At 50.0% G+C, this 24,113-nt stretch overlaps 1 protein-coding gene and 1 non-coding gene across 2 annotated transcripts in view; both read right to left on the bottom strand.

The window, feature by feature from the left end:
* LOC125950738 (calmodulin) overlaps positions 1–24,113 on the bottom strand; it is a 228,753-nt gene that overhangs the window by 166,569 nt on the left and 38,071 nt on the right. The gene's annotated exons all lie outside the window — the stretch shown is intronic.
* On the bottom strand, positions 10,514–10,595 carry Trnal-aag (transfer RNA leucine (anticodon AAG)). Its single transcript has one exon. It is a non-coding gene; the product is annotated as a tRNA-Leu (tRNA).

Genomic DNA, 24,113 nt, shown 5'->3' with positions numbered 1-24,113 from the left:
GATTAGACTATCTCTACAGAAATAACACGTTTGGAGGAAGGAATAGGTTTGAATCCTTAAAGATAGGAAAATAATAGCGACTATCGATGGATAACAATTTGATATTGGACCATAATTTCCAATACTTCGACGCAGAATTCGCTTAAATATCGATTGCATTGCGCTTGTTTTGTCAACGAAACAACCTCGTTTGGGGGTCACAAGATGGTTCACAAAAGGATGCAGCATACCAACGCTGCTCGAATCGCTCGATGCACCACCAATGTCAAGAACGCATTTCCCTTCTACCCGACCTCCCGTCCATTCGCATTCTCATTGTTCGCTGCACCAACGCCAATCATTCCATCGAAACGACAAACACACACACCGTCGTGCATCATCGGCTGCATTGCTGCAGAACACCCGGGACCCCGGCCCGGCTGGAGATAATTTCCTTCCAGTTCGTTGCCCAGGCTCGTGCCCGCGAGCTAATGTGCGTCAGCCCCGAGCGGTTGAGAACGTGAGCGAGGGATGAAAAATGGAGCCACATGATGGTGGAAAAGCTTTGTTGAATTTTAACCCGAAGCGCAGATTTTTCCTCCACCATTTTCCATGCAAGGACTCTGCTGGCACACACACACGCACGTACACCGACACATTCCTCGATTCTTTGGCCGGGAACGTGAACAATTTGAGGAATGTCATCTGGAACCACCAGCACCACCACCACCACCACGGAAGACATGCACGTCCCGTCGGACGGAGTGTCCTGGTGTGGAGGAATAAATTTCCGTAAATCATTCCCGGCCGCGGGTCACAGTGGCCACCCCTGAGTGTGTATGTGTGTGTGTGTGTGTGGATTCTCCTCCTCCTCCTCCTCCTCCTCCTTCCCACACAGTGTTGTCATGTCAAGAAGTCCCCCCGGCACCGAGGATCGCTCCGGGACTTTGGGGCGGCCGTTTTTACAGTCCATTCCAGGGAAATGAACTCCCAGAACTCGACGAGGCGCGAGACGCTCGCAAGTTTAACTCGGCATGATTTGTGACGTTTGTCGTTTGTGGCAGCCGTTCAATAGGTAGGCGCAGGGCGCTCGGTGGTGGCGGGGGTGGCCTCACCCTCTGCCTTCCTTTACCTTTCCTCAACATAAGCTACGACGCTCGCTCTTTCTCTCTCTCGGGGGGCAGCAGTTGTTGGAGTGAACGAAAGCTCGAAAAAAAAGAGGAAAAGCCGCCGCCGTCGTCGTCACAGTCGCCGTCGCCGGCGTTGCCATCGTAACGCAGAAACATCTGAGACCAGGATGATGGATTCCTAGAAGAAGTCCTGCGGGCGTGAGTGATTGTGTTTTCACAATGTGTGTGTGTATGTGTGTGTGTGTATGCGTGGGTGTTCGAGGGGGGAGGAGGGTGTGTTTTTTGCCATTCTGTCTGCCGATTTTCCATCCCAGCATCTCCATCCAACAGTCGTCGTCGTCGCCGCCTTCGTCGTCACTTTTCTTACAACTTTCGCTGGAGCTCTCCCGGAGGGCGCAACACCACCCCCTCGTAGGGGGCCACGGATGATGAAAATGATAATTTACCCGTGAAGATACATCTGACGATATGTCATCGACAGATTCGTTGACGAGAGGCACTCCGCTGGTACTCCGAGCGACGACAACGACGACGACGACGACGAAGAGTCTGCTATGGGCGGAGGAAAAACCCGTGGGTAGAGCATCGCGCGCCTCCCACCGAACCGATGTCTATTTGCATACAATTTGCAATTTATCTCCCGCGTGTCACCAGCCCCCGTCCTCAATCCGCCCTTGGCCCCACAGGTTCAGGTGATGCGGGAACCGCCGAACGCCGAAGCTGCCAATCCTTAAGCGTTCCGTTCCGGGGACCGCTTCACCGAGTCTGGACCGAATAGGCTGTCTATCGAAGGTGGCTGTGAAGTCTGTGTGTGTGTTTGAGTGTGTGCGAAGTGCGAACGCTCAGTAGGCGCACCAAAAAAAAAAAAGGCAGGAAAATGGCGCTGCTGCTGCCGCTGCTGTTTTGCTTTGTTCCGTGTCCGTGGAAAGTGTTGATGGTGCTCTGGCCGCCGCCACCGTTGTTGTTGTTGTTGTCGGTACGCCGTCATGGTACGCGATAATCTGACAAATTGAAAATCGTTCGCTCGCTTTTCTCCTTTCCCTTCCCTTCCCGTTCCCCAATTTTTCGGATAAGGGGAAGCTCTTTTTGTCGGGAGAAAACTTAATTGTGGAAATTCTCATCAAACTTCGACGCACCGGGCACCGAGCGCGCAGCAGATTGATTGAAAAGACCCCACGGGACGTCGTCGCCGTTGTCGCCGTCGTGCCCGTGGAGCTGGAAAGTGTCACGTCAGCGCCAAAAGTTCCCAAGGCCGTCGGTTTTAAAGCCTGCCGGGAACGCACGATGCGATCGCTCCCCACCCCGCATTTGTTGTTTGCCATGTGGTCGCTTTCGGCTGCGGAAGTTGCGCTCGTTTGAAATTCAAATCGTGCAGACAGATTCCGAGTTTCGTCGTGATTTAAATACCGACACCGCACAGCACAACTCTCTCTCTCTCTCTCTCTATCTCTTGCCAATCGTCATCGTGGAGTGGATCAAGGATCGGGATCGGGACACGAATGCAGCAGAAGAAACAGTACAGTCTCCTTTTGGCAGCCCCGTTCCTTTAGAGTTTACACAGTGTCTTACGTTACAGGATAATCTTTTTGACAAGCAACAGTAACAGCATACGATGAGAATGGTCACCACCACCCCTTTTTCCATGCTCGAAAGTCAATAGCCGTGGCCACACGGGGCGAAAACTCTAGCGCAAACGAAAAAATTAATGCCACAACATTTACGCTTGCCGTTTACATGCTGTCAAACGATTATAGGTCCGTGGAGCGTAAAACCTAGAGTAAAAGCTGTTTGCAAACGGAAGGGCTCGCAATATGTTCTATTTGTGGTTTACATTGATAGATAGTGATCATTGCTAGTGTGTTCAATCCTTTTCTTCCACAAAACGATTTTAATTTCCTCAATCCGGCCACGTAAACATATCGAAGCGTAAACGATTTGGCATTAATTTGTAAATTTGCGCGCAAATTTTCGCTCCGTGTGGCCACGGCTAATAGATAAACACATCTTCCAGCTGTTAGCAGCTGGCAGGCCCCGTAAGAAGAACCAAGACCAACCGAACCGAACGAAAAACTCATTCATCTCTTCGAACGCTGTCGAACCTCCGTAATCTTTTGATTCAATTTATTTGCTCTGCTTCTTCTTGCACTGGCTACTTCTGCTGCAGGACAGTTGGCCACTAGTCGCTGGTCGTTGCTGCAGGCAAGTCGTGTGGCCAAGGGTGTGTTGCTGCGGTTACCAGACAATACTCTCAGCTTCAGAGGCAGCCGGTCGGCAGGAGTGAACTGGCCACAACTTTCTGTTCTGTTTCTCGTTCACGACAAACTTCGACATTACAGCATCCCAGGGAACTCCTTCCCCCTCCCCCGGTGGTTGAACCAGCTGTGTCAAGTTGTGTCCCCGACAAACCTGGGCACATATGGGCGCCTTTTTGTGGTTTTTGTACATGGCGACCGGAACACAGGAACACAGGGAACAGGGCCTTTGCTCCAGGCCTTGACGCACTGCCCGTACGAGTGAAAGCGTTGCGATCGCGATGGATACTTATAGGTGGAGAGAGAGAGAGAGCGTAAATCAGGGCCAAATGAAGTTTTCGATTGTTTCCTGGCACCGGACCTGCACTGGTCTTCTTGGTCTCCTCGGTCTCTCATTGGAAGTCGAATCCGTAGCAACCGGCGTCTCAGCTGGTCCGGTCCCGGGGTCCCGTTAAGAGGCTTACAGCCGACAGTTCGGACCGACGAGACGATGTTTGGAGGAGAAGGTGTCAAAACCACGATTCCGGCAGTAATACTCGGGCTCAGAGGGTGCTCGAACACTGCCGCCACAGTAATGAAGCAACCACGGGACGGGACGGACCGCCATTCAAATACTTCTTTTCCGTTAATTATTCATGGTCGATGAAATGTACACCAGACCATCGGTGCGCGGCGCTTCGTGGTAACTGGCAAACGTCCGGCATAACTATAGTAACCACAAATCTTGAGGGCGAATGGACCGAGCAGAGGAGAAGGAGGGGTGATAATGCTATTAATGGGATGGATGGATGGTGAGATGCAAATTAGACACGCTCGTTACATCGCCGAACGTTGGCTGCTGACGTAGTTCGGTTGCTGCTGTGTGAGGTATAATTTATGTATTTTCGTTTGTACTGCGTCAACTTACTCGAAACACATACACGCACACGCACAGACAGACAGTCCTTCTGAGACCAAATATGCGTCACTGCAATTCTACTCCAACAAAGGTAGTCCTGGAATCCTTATGCTAATGACCGGAATGGCTAGCATAAGGACAAGAACCTTCTCCATCTTCCTCTTCCAAGACGAGCAACGAGGTAGAAGAGGTGTATAGGGGCAGACCCCAAAAAACCACGACACCGTCCAAGTCACCTTTGACACCTCAGCACTCGGCAACGCGGCGACTGTCCGGATCACCGTCTAATTGAGCGGAAAACCGGTAATTGTCCGGTGTTCGTTTGCGTAATCGGAATCCGGCTATACCGGGTGTGGTCGATGGATGACCAACCGACCCCCCGTACGAATGAAGGATGTCATCAAACTCATCACACACACACACAGACGGACACAAACAGACGACACACATACGGTGGCAGTGGCGTCAAGCAAATCAAGCAATCATCGCTTAATTTCTCCATTCAATCGCACAATTTCCTCGCACGACGACGACGGCTGCTGGTCGCCGAAAACATCAAGCTGGACGGCCATAGCCGATACGGTCATGGCCACCAGAAAGACGCAGAACCTACCCCAGGACCAGCGGAATGCGCGACGCTAGCGGCTGGATGGATGGATGGAAAAACGAGAAACGAGAAACGAGAAACTCTCTTGGGGATATCAGAGATCCGGATCCAGCGATCCTTTCGTCGAATTCGTTAGAGAGAGGACCAGGAGGTAAAAGGGGCCTTGCCATACCCTTCCTTCAGCGCCAGAGGCACACACACACACCTTCATCCATCTATCCATCGGTTGATTCCTTTAACGACTTTCCCATTTTCCAATCGATTTGCTGGCTGCTGGCTGCTGCTGCTGCTAGAGAACCTGCCCGGCCACCTGTCCCACTGTACGTCCTCTTCTTCCTCCATCTTCGATCGGTTGGCCGGTTGGCCACTGGATATGGCTGGTGTGGAAGGGGGCATTCGATCGGTTCCCGGGGGCCTCGAGCGCACGACGGGTGTGTGATGATAGCAAAAGGAGAACCGGAGGCGCAAAAGCGAAATTCTTTTATCTCTCCACGCGAAAGGCGAGGTGGCAACGGCTTTCTCTCCGGGGGTTGGAACGAAGACGAAACGGAGGAGGAAAAAAACCCACGAACGAAGGAATGCTGGCCAGCAAAAAAAAAAAAAACACCAAAAATAGCGCGAACAAAGGCGGTACTCCAAGCAGGCGGTAAATTATCCGAGACTCACTCTCCTCTCTCTCTCTCTCTCGTTCTATCTCTTCCTGTCGCTCTTTCTCTGGCTGTTGTTTCTCATTTTCCAACCCATTCTTCTGTGTGTCACCCCGGGAGCGGCGCCTCGAGACGCCACTCCAGTCCCAGGCCCAGGAACAGCATCGAGTATGTGTCGACGTCGGCGACAGGATGCGGAGGGCACGGATTCCAAAAGGGGGGGGGGGGCAACATTCCTAGAAGGCAGCGAGGCCACCACCAGTTCGCATTCACACATTCACACGTTCACTCTCTCTCTCTCTCTCTCTCTCTCTCTCTCTCTCTCTCTCTCTCTCTCTCTCCCGAGAAGCGCAAAGAAAGTGCTTCCTTTATCGATATTGACAGTCGGTCGTCCGGTGGTGAGAAAGGGGGTGTGTGCGGTGCTGCCACCGAAAAGGAACAAAAAAACAACCAAAAAACACTCCCCTAGTTGCACACACACACACACACACACACACACACACTAGTACACGTCTTATCTGGGCTTTCGAAGGAAGGGAATTGCTCGATTTGCACAACGGAACAGAACAGAACCCAAAACCTTTGGCTCGGAATTGAAACGGATGTGTCGATCTCGTTGTGTCGATGGCTTTGTCTTGAGTTTCCCTGAGCAGGAAGAGAGTGGGAAGAGAAGACCGGAGGGGAGGGTTTTTCTTTTGCTTTCGCCCCCCACGATGAAGGCGATTTTTGTGGTTTCGGGGCCAATTGTACAATCAAAGCCAGAACTAGAATAAAGAGAAGGAGAGAGAGTGAATGAAGGGAAGAGAGGATGGGAATCGAGCAAGAGGCAAACCGTTTCGGTGGTACCGTATCCTTATCCATGTCCTCTGCCTCTTATCGCCTTCGGATTCAACTGTAGTAGTAGCAGCAGCAACTGCAAAAAAGCGAGACTCTCTCTCCCGTTGGCTGTCTCTTTGAAGGAATGGTTGCCTTTGGATGGAATGGAATGGATAGGAATCAGCTCGACCCTCTCGACTCTAAAGTACGGCTGGCTAACGAGTGCAACCGAACTAGCTGCTCCAAAAAGAAGGGCAATGAAGGGCCTTCATCCTTCTCTTTACCCCAAAAAATAGTGAAACGAGTGCGAGCGCAACATAAATCAGCGTCCAACGTGAGCGTTAAGTTGTACGCTTGTTTTCGGTGCTCAAACACTGCACTCTTGCCGGGGTGCACTCTAGAGAGAGAGAGAGAGAGCGATAGAGAGAGCGAACGAACGAAACGGAGATGTAAATTATAAGCAGAAAATTATATGCTCAAATCAACGCCACAGAAGCCGAGGCTACAGCAGCGGTTCTCGGTTTCCTCGGTGTGGCGCTTCTTGAACACCAAGCATGCCATGCACGAGCCACGGAACATGCCGGGTGACGAGCCTTTCGGTGGAGACGGTGGGCGCCTCACAGCAGGCGGTGTAATTATGTAAATGATGCGCACCACACATGTTCACACCGATGGAAACCGACGACGACGGTGACGGAACTGGTGGGTGAACTAGAGTGCGATCTTCGCTCTGCTTCAACACCTTCTGCTGCTGCTGCTGCTGCTACTCCACAGACTCCATCAGCCCATCAGATCCACTACATAGCAGCAGCAGCACCAGCGACTCCTGTAGTGCCAGTCTAGGCGCCTCCATTGGGTTGTTTGAAGGGAGGGTGGGGGCCCACAAGATAATCTACCCACCCCGGTGCCAAGAAGTGTGTGTGTGTGTGTGTGTGCCAAGTGGGAGGGTGGGGTGAGTGCAGTGCCTTTTTATAAAAGAGAGAGAGAGCCTCCAGTGCCTTTCCCCTTCATGGCGTTTGACTTTTTCGTCGTGTAACACACCGCTAATGGGCTGCTATCCGTCGCGTCGCCATGAATCTACTGTCGAGGGCGCGTGGCTGTGTGTGTTTGTGCTTTAGTTCCTGGTGCACAAATAAGCCAGGGGAAGGTGGATTGAGCAGAGAGTGGGAGGGAGTGTTTTTGAATTTGTACGAATAACAACAGCATTTATGCTGCTTGTTTTTCCACCGAGCTGCATCAGCGCCCGCGTCGCGATCATCAGTCGCGGAAACCTCGTAGTAAATTATGTAGTGGACCGCTGTCATTAATCTTGGCCCGAGTAGTAGGTGTATGTGCGATGGTGGAGGAGAAACAGGAAGAGAAGAAGGGTGCTAGTAGGGGAGGGGGGGCACTTTGAAGACTGCACTGATTTGCATTATTTACGCAAACAGCCTACATGCACTACACCACCTCGCGCTCGCGCTAAATACATATCACAGCGCAGAGAGCAGAGAGAGAGAACTAGTGGAGGCGTAAAAATATGCACTACGCTCAATTTAACACCCTTGGGTCACCATCACCGGCACCACCCCCACGACAGTAGTGACCCTTCTATCCAGGCGAGGCTAAAAATGCAAAGTGACCTCACCGGGAAAGAACTTGGTGGTGGAAAAACACACGTGCGGATGCGGATTGGTGTGGAAAAAAGCTGGAAAAACGATACGATAATAATGGGTGGATTATATGTGTGTATGCAAGCCAGGTTTTGTTTGGCCGATCTATGCCTCATCAGGTAGTATTTGAACTGTTAAATGTGATGCACACAACCCCTTTCCGGGATGATGTAAGTTCGGAGCCACCCGTTCGTCGCCATTTTGCGCTTTAATTGCGTGGAAATTATTTTAAATAGCGTCGTCAAACTCAACGAAATACTCTCACCATCTAGTAGGCTCGAAAGTATTGTTTTGTTTTCGATTTGAACTGCTGTCACTCCGGCGTCGGTCGGATGTTGACGTTTCAAAATCAACTGCCACGCGGCCATAGTATGGGTACTTAAATGCGACATTCTTGCCCCTCTGCAAAGCAAACAAATTAGCATGAGCTGTACTATACACTCCACTTCGCTGTCGGCCACGACAAGCCAATCTGTCCGCGCAATTGGATATGGACGCGTCGCTTTGCTGGCCCCGAATAATCCATTTTGCTGCAACGTCACCCAAAGGCAAACGTGGCGGCAGGACAACAAAAAGCGGCGACTCTTTTAACCATCATCGGCTCGCGCACGGCTCCGGTGTGTGTCTGTGTGTGTATCAAGTCAAGTGAAACCGTGGTATGGTGTGTGCCAGAAGAAAAAAAAGGAAAAAAACCGGAGAAATGGCAAGCTCCGGGGCGAATAACGATCGAAAAGCTGACAAACGCCGACCATCCAGGCGTGTAATAGCGATAGTAGTAGTACTACTAGGTACTGGGGCATCGGTGTTCGTTTTGCTTCATTTTCATCCGGCCTCTAATGGTGTTACGGCCCGGCCGGCACTTTGGCGACGTTTTGTGCCGTCCTGTGCCATGGTGGCGGTGGCCAAAAGTGCTGGTTACGTGCGGCCAGGACGCCTCGCTCCCCGGGGTTTCCCTTAGGGAGCTTAAACGTTGTTGCTGGTGGTGGTGGTAGTGCTGCTGCTGCTGCTACGACGATGCACAGTGACGTTCTCATAAGAGATAAAGTTTAATATTATGTTATGTGCTTGTTTCCGCGTTTTCGCGCTGTTTTCACTTTGCAGCGGAACAACTTTCCATCGGCGTCGTGCTTTTTGCTGCTTGTAGCCCCCTTCTCGCTTCGCTTGTCTACCATATCGCCGACGCGTCGGTGGTGCATGGCTTCGCCGCCATTCCGGCATCACTCAACCTTCGGGGTGTTTTTTGGTGGGCTATACCCTCTGTTCCTCGCGCCCTCGATGCCCAGGATTTGGACGTGGTGTTTGCGGGTTGCGGGTATTTTAGAGTTTTCTCGGTATGCCAAGTTTCGCACAGCCTTAGCCAAGAGCCTTCAGTGTCTTCGTGCATTCTTTCGCCGGGGGTTTGGCACCGAAACCAACCCACAAGGTCGAGAGAGAGAGAAAGAGTCAGGACGAACGGTCGTTTCAGGTCGTCAAGTCGAGTGCAGCTTTAAGCGCTGTGTGTTTCATCGAGGATTCTTTTTCCTTCGCTTCGCTCCTTTCAGCTAACTTATCCGCCGTCGCCGAACAGGTTGAACGACGGTCGTTCGTTAAGCTGAGCGGATCCGTAAGCTGCTTGAAGCTGTCAGGATGGATAGCGGCACATCGCGGCACCCGCGCCATCCCGCGTACCAAACTGCTATCGACAGGACGAAGACAAAGAGTGGCAGATTAAGGATTACATGTTTTGACACATTTTTGTGTCAATTATTGGGGAAAGTTGGTTGCAGTAGCAGCAGCAGCAGTAGCACAGTGTGTCATTTTGGACAGTTTCGAGGAGGAGTTCTTACGGTAAATTCGAGAAAAAGTGATACAATGTTCGGTGCAAGGTGCAGGTTTTTAGTATTCCTTTTAGAAAAAATAAACGTACCATTAATTATGAGTTAGTCTTGTTAAATTCTTCTTTTTAGTATTGAATCCTGTGAACTTCAAGAATATTTTACGGATTCAACCTCAACCACGTTGGTCAAGGAGATTAAAGGCATCTTGATGGTTTCCCGAGCAAATATTCCCTCTCTTGGGAGTTGTCGCTGCAAGCTTGCCTTAGCAGACTAAAGATTACACTACTCCCTCTCTCTCTCTCTGTCTGGTTTCTTGCCCCAGGGGTAATGCCATGGCATAATCTCTTATTCCAAAAGCTACGGTTAGAGATGAACGTACCTCTGCGTTGTGATGTTTTATTGCGATGCTGGACAGGAGCAGATTTAAGACTCGCAAACAGTGGATGAAACTCAGAATTTAGAGTTCCGTTGACAGTCTGTTAGTGTATGAAGGTTTCTGCAAGGTTTGGTGCTAAATATTCGGTTGTGGTCTGTCGGTATATTGGGTTATCTGTGTATTAGCTTCGGGGAAAGAGGTTTTCGTTATTTGGAACAGAACTCTGTCTCACTGGTGGAGTTGCAAATCTGTCCATCATCTCTTCATTTTCCACTTGGGTAGTTGATGCGTTTTAGCTGCGTTTGACCAAAAAACAGTAATCAGCTTTCCTCCAATCCTTGGCAGCGGTGGGATTCGAACCCACGCCTCCGAGGAGACTGGTGCCTTAAACCAGCGCCTTAGACCGCTCGGCCACGCTACCTCTGTAGAGAATGTCTCAATGTTGAAAAAACGATTTTTAGTTTATTAAATATTGTGGTTTTTGGGTAAAGTTGGAAGCATTTTACCTCAAGCGAAAATTCTTTAAAGAGTCAAGACAGATTTTTGTTACGATTTGCTTACACAATCGCGATAATTATGATTGTTGAATCACGAAACCGCCTTACTTGTAGACGAAGTACAGATAAGGTGTAGAAATTTCTAAAAGATTCAATGTAATAGGGCTATCATCCTTAGGGATACTGACTTAGAACAGGTTTCGTTGTTTAGACACATTATTCCTTAACTTTTCAAGCACCACAACAATAATAAATCCTTTCAAACATCAACATTTACCTTACTCTATTGCGTGATCAGTGCCTGCCTGTGCGAAAATATTTTATCCAATTTTTTTGCGGCATAAATCACCACATTTGAGTTTGCTTTACTTAAGCAACTGACACAAAAAAGGATATCCAGACACTCATTCAGGACATTCATTATACTTTCAACACTCACTGTGGCAGAAGTACGTACGTGGCAGCGTTACAATGCCAAAGAGTGGCAAGTGCCACACAGTGCCGTCCGTGTCTGTGCCACCCCGTCGTCTCCGACGTCGCCGTCCGTTCAGATCGTCTTGTCGTCTTGTCGTCTAGCGGGGCAAAGAGCGCGCTCAAGTCTAGACAACCTGCTGCTGCTGTTAAGGCTGTTACTGTCCGGGATTCTGAAGCGCGCGCGAACCGTACGCTGCTCATCAAAGTTGTATTTCTTCCCCGACCAGGAGCCACTTGGCCCCATGCTCCTCCAGACGCACACAACACCCCGACCCCACACCCTCTCTGCTGCTCGATTGTCCCGCGCTGCTGAGTATGCTCATAATGAGTACCAAGTGCGGGCTGGTGTAGGAAGATGATGATGGAAATCTCTCTCTCTCTCTCTCTCTCTCTCTCTCTCTTTTTTTTTTTTTTTAGAACTGGGAAATGATTTATCTTCCCTCCCTCAACTCATGTAAAGGCACCGCAGCACGGTGACGAAGGGTGTTGGCAAAGATGAATGTCGTCACCGGCACGTTCTATAAGGGGTAGGTGTGCGTGCGTGTCTGCGCACCAACCCGATGATGCTCCCGGCATACCATCAGATTGATGGCAAACGCTTTAAGTGTCGCAAATGGATGAAACGCGATTGCTTTCACGTGCGCCACGTGATGTGCCTGTGTGTGTGTATCTGTGTTTGATGTAGGCAAATAGGTAACACACACGACGTCGAGACGACCAGAGGTGTCCCGTGTCTTGCGTAGGAGGATGCAACATGCCGTTCGTGACGATGAGAACAACAAATGCCAACACACCGTTAGTCCCGGGGAAAAGACGTAACCCGGGGATAAAAAAGGAACCAAGGGAACAGTAGTGTACACAGAATCTCTTCCCGTGAAGGGCTCCTCTTCCTGGTAGGCGATTGTCCCTGTCGACAACGTTAAAACATCACTCAGACCAGCGGTCGTCGATTGTGCGTGAAGCGAACACAATCCAGGCTCTTTACTAGATTCAACATTCAACCTTCACCATCGCCACCTGCCCTTTTGTTTGGGGTAGGTTAAGGAGAGAGGAATGTCTCTCAAACCCGTCGGGAATCGCCGAACCGAACTCATACCGGGCATACCGGGCATACCAGCGGGGGGAATAGAAATCATCTTCCAAACAGGAGGAGCGGCCTCAAGATCCCATTTCTTTTCACCAAAAAAAGGCGACGCCAACTTTGTGGCCTTCGACGTCTTAATGGCATGCGGCAACCGTCAACAGCAGCAGCAGCAGTAGAAGCAGAGGATCGTCGTCGCTGCAGCCCTGCAGAGACAATGAATTATGGACCCGGTGCCCGAGGCAGGGACCTCCAGGCCACGGCCATCATCGGCATTTCGGGAGCTCGTTACTGGTCGTCCTTGCAGCAGCAGCAGTAGCAGCAGCAGCAGCACCGGCAGCAGCCCGCCCGGATGGTGTCGTTAAGCCGGATCAAGCTTGTCATTATTGCTTTAATCCATGGTGACAAATTGTAAGCACTCACCCACCCACCCAGCACCAAGCACCCTCTCCCCCTTGTCAACAGCAGCCATCCTCGTCGTCGTCATCGTCATCGTCATCGTCGTCATCGTTGGAGCAAGAGAAGTCATCGGCAAGCGACTACCTGCCGCCTATAAGCCGGCCGCCCGGGCTCCCTTTCGTTTACGTTTTATGTGAAATTACATTTCTGGCTGCTCGCTTTCTCCCGGGGGCCTCGTCCCTCCGCGTCTGCGTCTGGCAAAACAATCGCATTTGCGTGCCCGTAAACACACCGAAAATGGCTCCGCATGCTGCGAAACGGGTGCTACGTGGCACGGTACGGCCCCACCACGGTGGCCAGTACCGGTGTGACCAATTGCTGGCCGGGATTCGGAACGGATCAGCTCGGCTCGGCTCGTTTTGTCATAGCATAGCCGTGAAGGCAGTGGCCTCGAGGTGGCGTTCCAACGGGTGTAGCGTTTTGATGCATTGAAGGCAATTCCATTTTATTGAGCTTAACCGTCGTCCTGCGGCATCACCACTAGCTGGCCCCCCTCTTCGTCCTCCTCTTCTCACCGGTCATCACCACCACCAACACCACCACCACCACCACCACCGGAACACGGTCAAGCGACTGACTGATAGTTTTCGCTCATAAATTGCGCTTTCCTCACTCAAAGTTTTATGTGCCAGTGCTCCTGTGTGCGTGCGTGTGTGTGTGTGTGTCGCCATTATAAACGGAGAGCTGTTCCGGTGTCCGGATGGCCCGGCCCAGCACAGCTTCCGGTAGGAGGAACGGGTGCGTAGCGAATAGCTTGACCCGTACAGTACTCTCTCTCTCTCGCTCTCTTCCTCTTCCACTTTCATGGTCCGTTTAACGAGTCCGCAACGGTCCACGTAGCACACACACACACACACACACACACAGGGCTACTGGTCGGTCGCTGTTACCCCTTTTTTTGGGGTGTGGAGGGGGGTGGGGCCGGTGCTTCGAGTTTTCCATTCCAGCGACATAAATTAGAATTGTTCTTCGTGTCCTTTTTGGCAAACGTTCAAAAGGCGATTATTTCACCTCGAAATGAGGTTACCCTGGCCCCCGGCGCGGGACCTCAGACGTACTGGAATATATTATGCTCGTAATGCATTTATGGGGCAAAATTTATTTCCCCCCACCACAGCACCCGACCCCCCCTTCTATTATGGTAGAGCACGCAAAGGCACTTCGGTGCTGCTGCTGCATGGGCCAAGTGAGTTCGCGTCCAGGAGCGCGTCCAGGAGCGCAACTCTGATTTACTGTGGCCGATATTGTCCCCCTCCCCACAATATCGTGCTTTTGTTCTGCAGAACCCCGAACCCCGAAGGTTGGTCAAGGCTAGGGCGCGACTCCTCGCGACAGTAGCCGTCGTTATCTTCGGTCCCATTAATTTGCCTCCTTTTGATGCACATCACATTGTCTCAACTAAGCACTGCAGCAGCAGCCACACCGGACGAGAGTCCTTTCAATTGGAGCTTTGTCGTGCTACTTCCGGCCAAGCAGATTGGCTGGTCGTTGGTGCACTGCTGACCAGGCTGACCAATTTCAGAAAGTGAGACGACCACCCGTTGAAGTAGGCGAGTGCCAAGTGCCAGTAAGTTCGCAACGCCTGCTCGGATGGTTTCGTTTTGTAAATTTTACATTTCCATCTCCGGGTCTCCCGTCGAGATGCTGCTAACCTGCCGGGGCCTCGAGGCCGGCCTGGCCAAGAAATTGGGAGAATTAAATTTTCAAACTTTCCCTACACTTGGACCGGCGGTAGGATCCTCGGTAGGTAGGTCCTCAATTTTGCGTTTCATTTCCTGCGGTTGCTGCTCGAGTAAATGGAACCGGGGGGCACTGTTGGTCCAAGGGGTCCCCATCCATCCGAGTAGTCCGGAAATAGTCCAGCAGTAGCAGTGATGGTTGGTTTGCGTTGCACGATGACACTGACCGCCGGGCCGAGGTGGCGAGGTGTGAAGTTCACCGGTTTTTGGGGTCGTGGTTGGGGCCGTGAGTGGCCTGATTTAAATTCCAAAACCAAGTAACTTGAAACTGCCATGGAGCATGGTGGAGCAGTTAAATGGGGGAGGGTGGCTGCTTGTGGTAAGCAACCTCTTCGCCAAAAACCCCAAAAACGAGGATCCAGACCAACCGGGAAGAGAACCCAAGATACGCGTACTCCACACTTGTCTTCAATTGCTCGATAGATGGATGGATGGATGGATGGATGGATGGATGGATGGAACGTGCCAAAGCTGAAATACCACACACTCACACACACACACACACACACACACACACACACACACAGACGTACACTCTCAAAGTTTGACCACTTCCTGAGGCAAGCTGAACCCACGAGCCGGGCATGACCATCCTCGAGCAGACCTCGAGAAATGACCAAAAAGGGGTAATGAAGTTAACGAAATACTTCTTCTGTCCTTCTTCCTTTCCTTCCCACTAATTGGTTCGAAGGTTCTTCCACCCCCTTCTTGGCCGCGGGGAATCGAATCGAACAACATCGAGTTTGGGCGCCCTCCGGGGAACAACAAAAATAGCGAACCAAACAACAGTCCAACTATCGGAATTCCTCACTTCCTCCGACGACTCCGAACTCACGGACTTCACGGTCCGACGCATGGTCCGATCCATTCTGTTGCACATACACACAAGGCATTAAGCTAGCCGGCCGGAAGCGAGATGATCCTTTGCTATGACTGTGTGTGTGGCTCCAAAAAAGAGCATCGCCAACGATGTGGCCCAAAGTTTCTCTTCACTCACACACACACACACCCTCGTCCCCGTTCCCGTTCCCTCCTTCCTGTGTGCTTATATGTCCTTCGACTGATTTCCGGTGCGGAGAGCGGAAATTGGTTTAGTTTACAGGAAACTTTCGGACCAAAGCAGGAAGGAAAGTTTACGAATTGAATTGTTTTACACGAAAATGAGGCCCCCCATAGTGAGGGGTGGGGGGATCGCTTTGTGGTGGAAGGGAGCGCTCCGAGTGAGCGAATGGCGAGTTTTGTTTGTATTCCGACCAGCGCTGCAGCGAGCAAGCTGCAAGATGGACAAGAAGCGCCGCTCCATCCGTCCGTCTTCGTCGTCGGCGTCGTTGCCGATGGATATGATGAGCTTTTTGGAGGGTGGGGTGGAAGAACGGGTGGGGTGGTGATTTGTAAAGTTTTCGGTATTCTGTTCGCTCTCCGCCGGTATGGCTTCTGCGGCCATTACGCGCTGTTGTTGGTGCTGATGAGACTGAGGTCAGAAAAGGATGCCGATGGCACTGCTGCGAAGTGGTTGCTTCCTGGGCGGAGGTTGCCCAGGAAACCACAAAGCACTCCGGTCGTTGAGAGATCCTTCGTCTTCGGACGCTTCTCCTTCTTGCATGACGCGAATCGATCGATTCCCATATCCCCACCGGTTGCACATCTGTCCCTTGATTCTGCTTTCATTAAGAGTGTGATATTTTAATAGTTTTCCGACGTCCTATTAGTAGCGCAAAGGCCAAACATCGGCCTCCGTGTGCGCCTCTTGTCTGACGTGTGATGGAGCCCATAAAAGGCTGCCAAGAGTTTATCTCGGAAGCCAGAGATAGTGAAGTTTGAAAGAGGGAACACGGCAACTTTTGACGTCGCGAAAAGCAGTTCCCTTTTTGTCACGGAAGAAAAGCCAGAAACCAACAGATTTCCCGAAACGAAAAGCGTAGAAAAAGAAAGCAATTCCAACAGCAAAACAGCAGCAGCAGCAGCAGCAGCAGCAGCAGCAGCAGCATCAGCAGCCCTACCACCAGGTCGGTCGTATATCCTCGCCGGAAACGAATTCTTTCGAAAGCTCCAAACACAAAAGATGAACATTTCTTCGATTGCAAAGTTGCCTTTTGGCAGTGGCGCTGCTGCTGCCGGTGCGAGGAAAACTTCGCGATCAGCAAGAACTCCCCAGCTGGCTGGCGGTGTGTGTGTGTGTGTGTGTGTGGGTCTTGGAGCGTTTGCTTGGCATTCGTTTGTTGCTGCTGCTGCTGCTCGCACCACATACCGAAGACATTGCTACTTTATCACTCGCCCACGCTCGATTACCTCGCAATTTATGCGAACAAATCGTATGCGAAGTGAATTTCCGTCAGACGAATCTCCGCGTTGCCCAGCGGCACACACAGCGCACCGACTGGCACCGAAAACAGCATCAGCAGCAACAGCAGCAGCAGAAGCACCAGCACCGGGGATTTTCCAGAGTTTTTCCCAAGAATCGCCGAATGTTAGCTGAGCCGGAAGCCATTGCAGCGACACAAGTGACTGTTCCGCAAACTGAAGAACAAGACGACCGAGGGAAAGCTGCAGAGAGCGAGAGCGAAAGAGAGGAATCAAAACAGCGTGATACGCGCGACGTTTGGCAAGAATCGACTCCATTGTAACCGATTTTTTTTTGCTCCGTTATAACGGCAGCATTGGATCATCGTCGGTACGGCAACCAACCGGTGGTGGTACCGGGTCTAGTACTGATATCGCTTGCATTCAGAAAACGAAAGAGTACAGACTGGGAGCAGCATTAGCGGCAGCTCGGGGACATCCCTTTTGATGGCACAAAATAGAGAACTAGAACTGCACGATGACGATGACAGTTTTGTTCCAAAAAAAAAAAAGTCCCACTTGTGACCCCATTTCGGAAACCGTCAGTCAGGATCCGAAAATTGTGCATCGAAAGCCCCATGTATCCCTATGGTTACACCGTATCTTGTGCACTGGGAATTATAGTGCTAAATGATAAGATATACACTAGGGTTCAACTACAACTCTATCTGTTTTGTATGTACTTTTCGAATGTTTATTCTTTCCGAAAATTTGTTATAATTCCAAAATCAAACGCTATAGCTAAAGAGCCAAGGTGACTCATTCTCATTTTTTCATAACTTAAAAATGGAGACCAATAGGACACAAGCAACATCACGTTCACATTGTTTCAAAGTGTTCGATTTATTAGCATAATTAACGAAGCATCTCTGGACGTATGATTAGAAATAGACACAATTTGCACTGTCTTCAATGCTGTTTTAGTTTCAATATGTTTCCAAATATATTATTATTGCCTAATTGATTAAACTGTTTGGCTATCAATTCCAGTCTGACTGAATCATATGTATCAGGTGTATCCATATGATACCGCCCTCCGTGTTCTTTTAGCTATATATACCGCTATATATTTTCTATCTCTATTTTCAAAAATAGGCGACAGAATCGCATAAAATGCTTATTGACGCTTACGATGAACATGCTCTTCACGAAACACAGTGCAAAGAGTGGTTTTAAAAAATTAAAAATGGCAATTTTGATGTGAGAAACAAGAATCGCGAGGAACCACCGAAAACGTTAGAACACACCGAATTGCATGCCGTATTGATTGAAACGGTTATTAGTGAGCTATACAAGCACCACTTAATCGATTGCGGACCGTGAAATCCGCATAAATCGACCGGAATATCGAAATCGATAAAACATACCGATTTTGCTCGATGAAAATGCTCCTACAAACCGCGGAAAACCGGCCAAGAAGACTATACAATACCTGAATTGGGATCATTTGTCGCTTGCGGTTAACTCCCCAGACTTGGCTCTATCGAATGAACATTTATTTGCAACGGTGGGACAGATACTGGCCCAACAGCGTTTCCATGATTACAAACGTTTGAAAAAATGAACCTATGATTGGTACGAAACAAAAGATTGATTTTTTTGGGCGAGCTATCTGTAAATTGTCTAAAAGATAGGAAAAATGTATAGCTAACTATTGCCATTTCTTTGAAGAATAAGAGTTTCTGAATTTTCGCAGAATAATCGTTTTTTCTTGACAAAAAAAAAGACGGTTTCATATGCGTACACATGGTATCAGGTGTTGGTCAGATCAATGATCTATGCTGATGCGTACATAGGTATATGCTAGGCATGATGTACAAGATCAATTAATTCTCGTTGATATAAAGCTTCAACATAAAGCATTCAACCACATTACCCGTACATACTTGCTGAAACTTGCAGATAACTAGAACCTTTTATTTTCCATACTTTTTAGTATATAAACCTTAGTTTTTTGTTATTCTATTGTTATTGTATCACGGTTTTACTGTCAGACAACGCATTAATTTCTCCTATTATGCGAATTGTAAGTGTTATGAGAAAAACGAGACTATGATCTGGACCGTAATATCTTCTTAGACATTGTAGATGAACATTGAAGGGGTAGTATCTCCGGATTGAGATTGATCGATTGTATTGACATCAATTTCCCATTTGCTGCACTACCGACAACCACGACACTGGACGTTCAGTTCATGAGCTGCAGAAGAAAGACCACGATCGCTCATTGGTTTTAGAGCCTGATAAATATGTAAGTGTGTCCTTACTCCACAACGGTACCAAACGGAAAGGGGTACACCGTACCAACTTGGTCTAATTTATGTTTCAGCTCAGATAACACTAAAACACTTGCGCGAACGTACATTAGCTAAAAGCTTTCGTAGAACACAGAAGTAAAAAACAGCTCATTGTCTAGGCCAAGACCCCGCGATAAAACGAAAGTAGACACGTTCGTCGGTAGTACTCGCGACTGCATTAACGAGATGGCCACTTCACTAGTTGCAGTGGCCAATCCCGGGCAAACGCCAAGCGGACGGACGAACGGACGGAATCACGATTTGCATTGATTGGAAAATCGAAAGCCGGGCCCGGATCGCGACACACTTTCCTCGCGCTTCAGATCAGCCGCGCGATAAACAACAAAAACACCAATTTCCATTAAACTTGCACCTTTCGGTGGGTGGATAGGGTTGGCAACATCTACTCCCGGGGCTCCAATAATCACCTTCACTTCGTCCTGCAACAAAGCCGGCCACTTGCAGGCATCATGGCGTCGGTTGCACCAACATTCGGTCTTTAAGCTCGCTCGCTTCCCCCCCTAAAGCCACCGGAGATCCATTTTACAATCGACCGGCACAAGCACAAGCATCGGCACCAGAGGCACCAGCAGCAGTCGGTACATAATTCATGCAAATTTATCTTCCCATTAGTGGGCAGCCAGCTTTATAATCAACTATGGTCCGCGGAGCGCCACCAACCCATCGGTATTTACAAGCAGGAGGAGGAGACCCCTCGCACCGCCACATCTTCAAAGTTCGCTTTGGGCAAATATGCTGCATCCAAACCTCTCTGCATGCTTCTCACCGTTGGCGCAACCGGACGCAAATCTCTTCAAGTAGCTTAAGTGCTGCACCGTCGAGTACCATGGTGTGGCGCTCCCTCCCAGGGGGGGCGGGGGAGATTTGAATGGGATTATATTGATCGCCAGAAAGCCACAGCCTCCCCGTTGGGAGGGGTGAAAAACAAAAAAAACCGGGGCACGAGTACGCGACCAACGATAAAGCATAAAGGCCGTCGCTGCCATCGTCGTCGTTGCCGTATTGAACATCAAAAGTTGGCTTCCCACCTCCCGGGGACGAGTATCGAGGGACGATGTGCATGCCCACCATGGTCACCTGGCCATGGGGTTTCGGGGTACCGACATAAAAGAGGGTGGGAAGGTGGGCGAAGGAAAGGTGGCCGTAAAATAAATTTCTAATAAACATTAACATTAATTGATGCATAAATAAAGGAGCGCGTTCGCACGCGCAATAATGTGTTGGCGCGAACGCAAAACGGTGGAAATGTGTCTGGCCAGTTGCCGGCCAGTCGCTGGCCGGCCCGGTTTATCCCGGTGGTCGTGGCCACGCGGATTGCATGCGAAGGAGCGCGAGCGGACTTACAAATCACATCGTAAACAACGCGAACGAGCCAAACCAGTTCCCATGCCTTCCGGATACCGTTCCTGGTGCTGCGCTGGCCGGCCGGTTGCGTCAATCCAATTTGGAAACACTCCAGGCCATGCTGGGGCCTCTCCAGTAAAGTGCATTACTTCCTGCCGTGAGCGCCAGAACGAGGTAGGAGGATGATTTGTTGCTAAATCTATCCGCAATCTTCTTATGCTTAATGTTTTATGCGCCGTGATGCGGTGCGCGTTGTTTCAACCGGAGCTCTGCCGAGGCTGCGTTCGATCTCTTCTACTCGATCTGTTTATTTGCGTTGCTGCTGCTGCTGCTGCAGCATCACTCTTTGAGGAATATCAAATACCAAATTATCGGCATAAAGGCACGTTCAGCGTTGCGATGCGCTGTTGATGCTGCTGAGCAAACATGTGGCGCGACAACATTAAACAGACGGTGTCCGCTGATCCGCTCTCTCGGCATGTCATGGCCTCAAGTGGGTCATGGTTTTGTCTCGGCAATTATTGGCGTCCACGATGTGAAGAGCTTCAAGAAGGGCCTTGAAATGGCGTACGGTAGACGCGGACGAGCGAGTTCCCCTCAATCCACCTTTAATCCTTTTGGGAGACCGAGGCGTGTTGGCGCATGTGAGGCAGTCCGATGACGATTAATCGAAAATCCGATTCCCACGTGACCTCTAGCCCGGAGGGGCCGGTGATGGACGCAATTGGCTGTTAATCGTTCAAAATGCCGCTATTAGTGGGGCTTCGACGATGCGTAATTCCTTCATGCAATCCAATTGTTGCTCATTCGGCGCCGTGTTTGTGCTGTGTGCCCGTGTATTTCACTCGTACACCGTCTCTACACGTGTGGAATGTTTTCGATAAAGTTTGTGATAAAGAAAGAAAAATACTTTTTTATACAGCAAATTTTAACAGACGAATGCAAAAAAATTGTTTATAACTATCTTCGGTGCAGTAGCGCTTTGTATGTTTTGTAAAACAGTTTTTGCAACACTTTACTGTAGAGAATTGATCAAAGCTTCAAATGGGTAAATTATTTTGCAAAAAATAATGTATGTTTTGTGTGATAAAGTTTATATTTTGTACATTACACGATAGAAAATTCAGCTGAACGGAGCTATTTATGTTTCGCTGAGCCTCGTGTGTGTCTCTATAAACACCAATTTGAAAATATCGCAACTAATATTTTCTGCAAGTATAGACCCGTTCTCTTCTCGTCATCATCGTAATCGCCGTCGTCTTAGTCGTCGTGGTCGTCGAATCTATAATTTTCGCTGAAACAATTCGAAGCGTGATGGGGTGGCAACATATTTCATACCTTTCTGGGGATGGTCAGAACCAACCAATCAGCTTCGAAACTAGCTTCGGAATCCGGCGCCGGTTTGTTAATTGCAGACCGGAGAACTCCAACTCCAGGTCTCGGTGCGTACATTTATCACTCGGTTCCAGCATTCACCTTGGCGCGATGATAATAATGCGGCCACGTAGATCCTGGCACACACCACTTCTGGGTTCGATCGGTTGACCTTAACCATCGGCACCAGACTCTGGCCCCCCGTCTGGGAGATTGGGAGGCGGCAACCGTTTTGCGGTTATCAGTATTTCATCGATCGACGGACAAAACAAATACTTATGCTGCCTACGGCACGGCAGGCTCACTACGATCGCGGCCCCTAGCCCGATCAGCCAGATTAGCGGCTAGATGCGAGAACACTAGCTGTTGTTTATGACCATCCACAGAATCAACAGCATCAACAGCAGCGGCAGCAGCAGCATCGGTGCCTAGGACCTAGGGGCGTGTAACGTTTAACGAGAAGCTCGTATCGGTCTCCTCTCACGTCCTCCACACGAGGCTGGAACTATTAGCGCCTCCTTTCCCCACCAAGCACACCCATTAAGCCGGTCCCACTCCATTACATATAAATTATCCTTCCGATTGACGGGCGGTACCATAATTTATGCGACCAAATGGAGTCCGCCGGTCATCTTGGCTCGCCGGAATTTCGCGGGACCAATTCAAGCTCTTTTTTTTCATACCTTTTTCTCTCTCTCGACTCCAGACACTCCAGGAATCGCACCGTGGCACGACCGATATCACGGTGGCTGATCTTTCGGACCAAGGCGAGACCAACAACCGCGTATAAATCACTTCCTGGCCGCTGGCCTCGGGAAAGTTCACTGCACTGCGCGCGCCCGCTCGTAGTTAAAGTGCCAAAAATCGAAGCATTATCGTGCGGAATCGTGTCATAAACGCCACGGGGACGTCATCATCATCATCATCATCGGTGGCGGCTGCATAACGCGTTCCAGGTGAACTACGCCGAAAAGGGATGCACTGTCGGATGCTGTGGCCATGGACAGCCACAGGAACAAAGGAAGTCGAGAGAGGGAATCAAAGATGGCGCATTCGCTGCGGCGATCGTCTCCATGGCAGCTGCAGCGCATGGAGCTGCAGCGAATGGTTGCCAGATGGCCCTCGGGTAATGGCACGGTGCGAGCTGCACGAGCTCTGATGCTGGTGATGTTGATTGATTTTTATGATATGGCCATGGGAGTCGGTATGGAAACGGTCCCGTTTTCGTCCCGGAAGAGATTGATTCTCCGGCGTGGTTCATTCGTGGAACTGAGCAGCGCAGTCAAAGCGCAGATCAGGTTCAGGTTCAACAACGAGCTGGAATCTCTTCCAGGTATAACGCTCCAGTGATGAGCCAATCTCTGCGAAGCAGTGCACGTGTACTAGCGCCCATAGTACACCCAGGGCTGTCCCCGATAGCATCCACGCCACGCGCACGCACGCACGCACGCACGCAGCAACCATTCATCTCGAGGAAGGCGCAAATGCTACACCGTTTCTGCGTCGTCGTCGTCGTCGTGGTCGTTCGCTGCCTCGAAGGTTTCGTGATTGATTTAAATGAGGGCGAAATTACCCACGCACTCATTGTGTTCGCGGTCTACAGAAGATCTACGGTCTCGGAATCTATGAGCATCAACTGGATGGGGGGGAAATGGAACTATGATCAGCGCTCTTTCAGGATGATAATCGTCCCCTGTGGGTCGTTCAAGACCCAGGCAGGCGCCGTGGCGGTATCAGGCAATGTCAGTCCATTTATGCTCCACCAAACGCCTCGCCAATCGTCTTTTCTCACGAACCTTTTAGTTGATGAACCCCGTTTAGTTGCCTCTCACGCCGAACTGATCTGCTAGTTACCAATGTCAAGGCGTCACAATGATGGTCCAGGCCAATAGGTGGTCTCAATCTGTGTCTTCACAACAACACAACAACAACAGCAACAACAACTGTACCAGAAAAAACTCAACCCCCGGCGGCCATCATCAATGTCAGTCGATAATGGGATAAGGGCCAATGCCGGGCTAACGGATGATAATGGAGCAGTAAGAAGTCAACCCTCGATTCCGTCTATCGAGGATAGTCAGTGATTGTCGTTTACGAGAGCGAGCACAACAGCATTGGGCTGGGTATGTTTGTTGTGTTGTTTTTTCTTTTTCAATTTCTGGCATATATTAATTTGGAATCGTAAAATTTGCATAATCCATTCGCGATGCGCGATGCTTCAGCAAAACCCTCAAACCACGAGCCGTGTGTCGGGGTTCGTTAGTGGTCCCAAAAAACGCGATGGCCAAATCAGAGAGTGCCTTGATGCGGAGA

The sequence above is a fragment of the Anopheles darlingi genome, chromosome 2 (assembly GCF_943734745.1).
Source record: "Anopheles darlingi chromosome 2, idAnoDarlMG_H_01, whole genome shotgun sequence".
Classification (NCBI taxonomy): Eukaryota; Metazoa; Arthropoda; class Insecta; order Diptera; family Culicidae; genus Anopheles; species Anopheles darlingi.
Note: the sequence above shows the minus strand (reverse complement) of the source record. Positions and strands in the feature narration are given on the sequence as shown.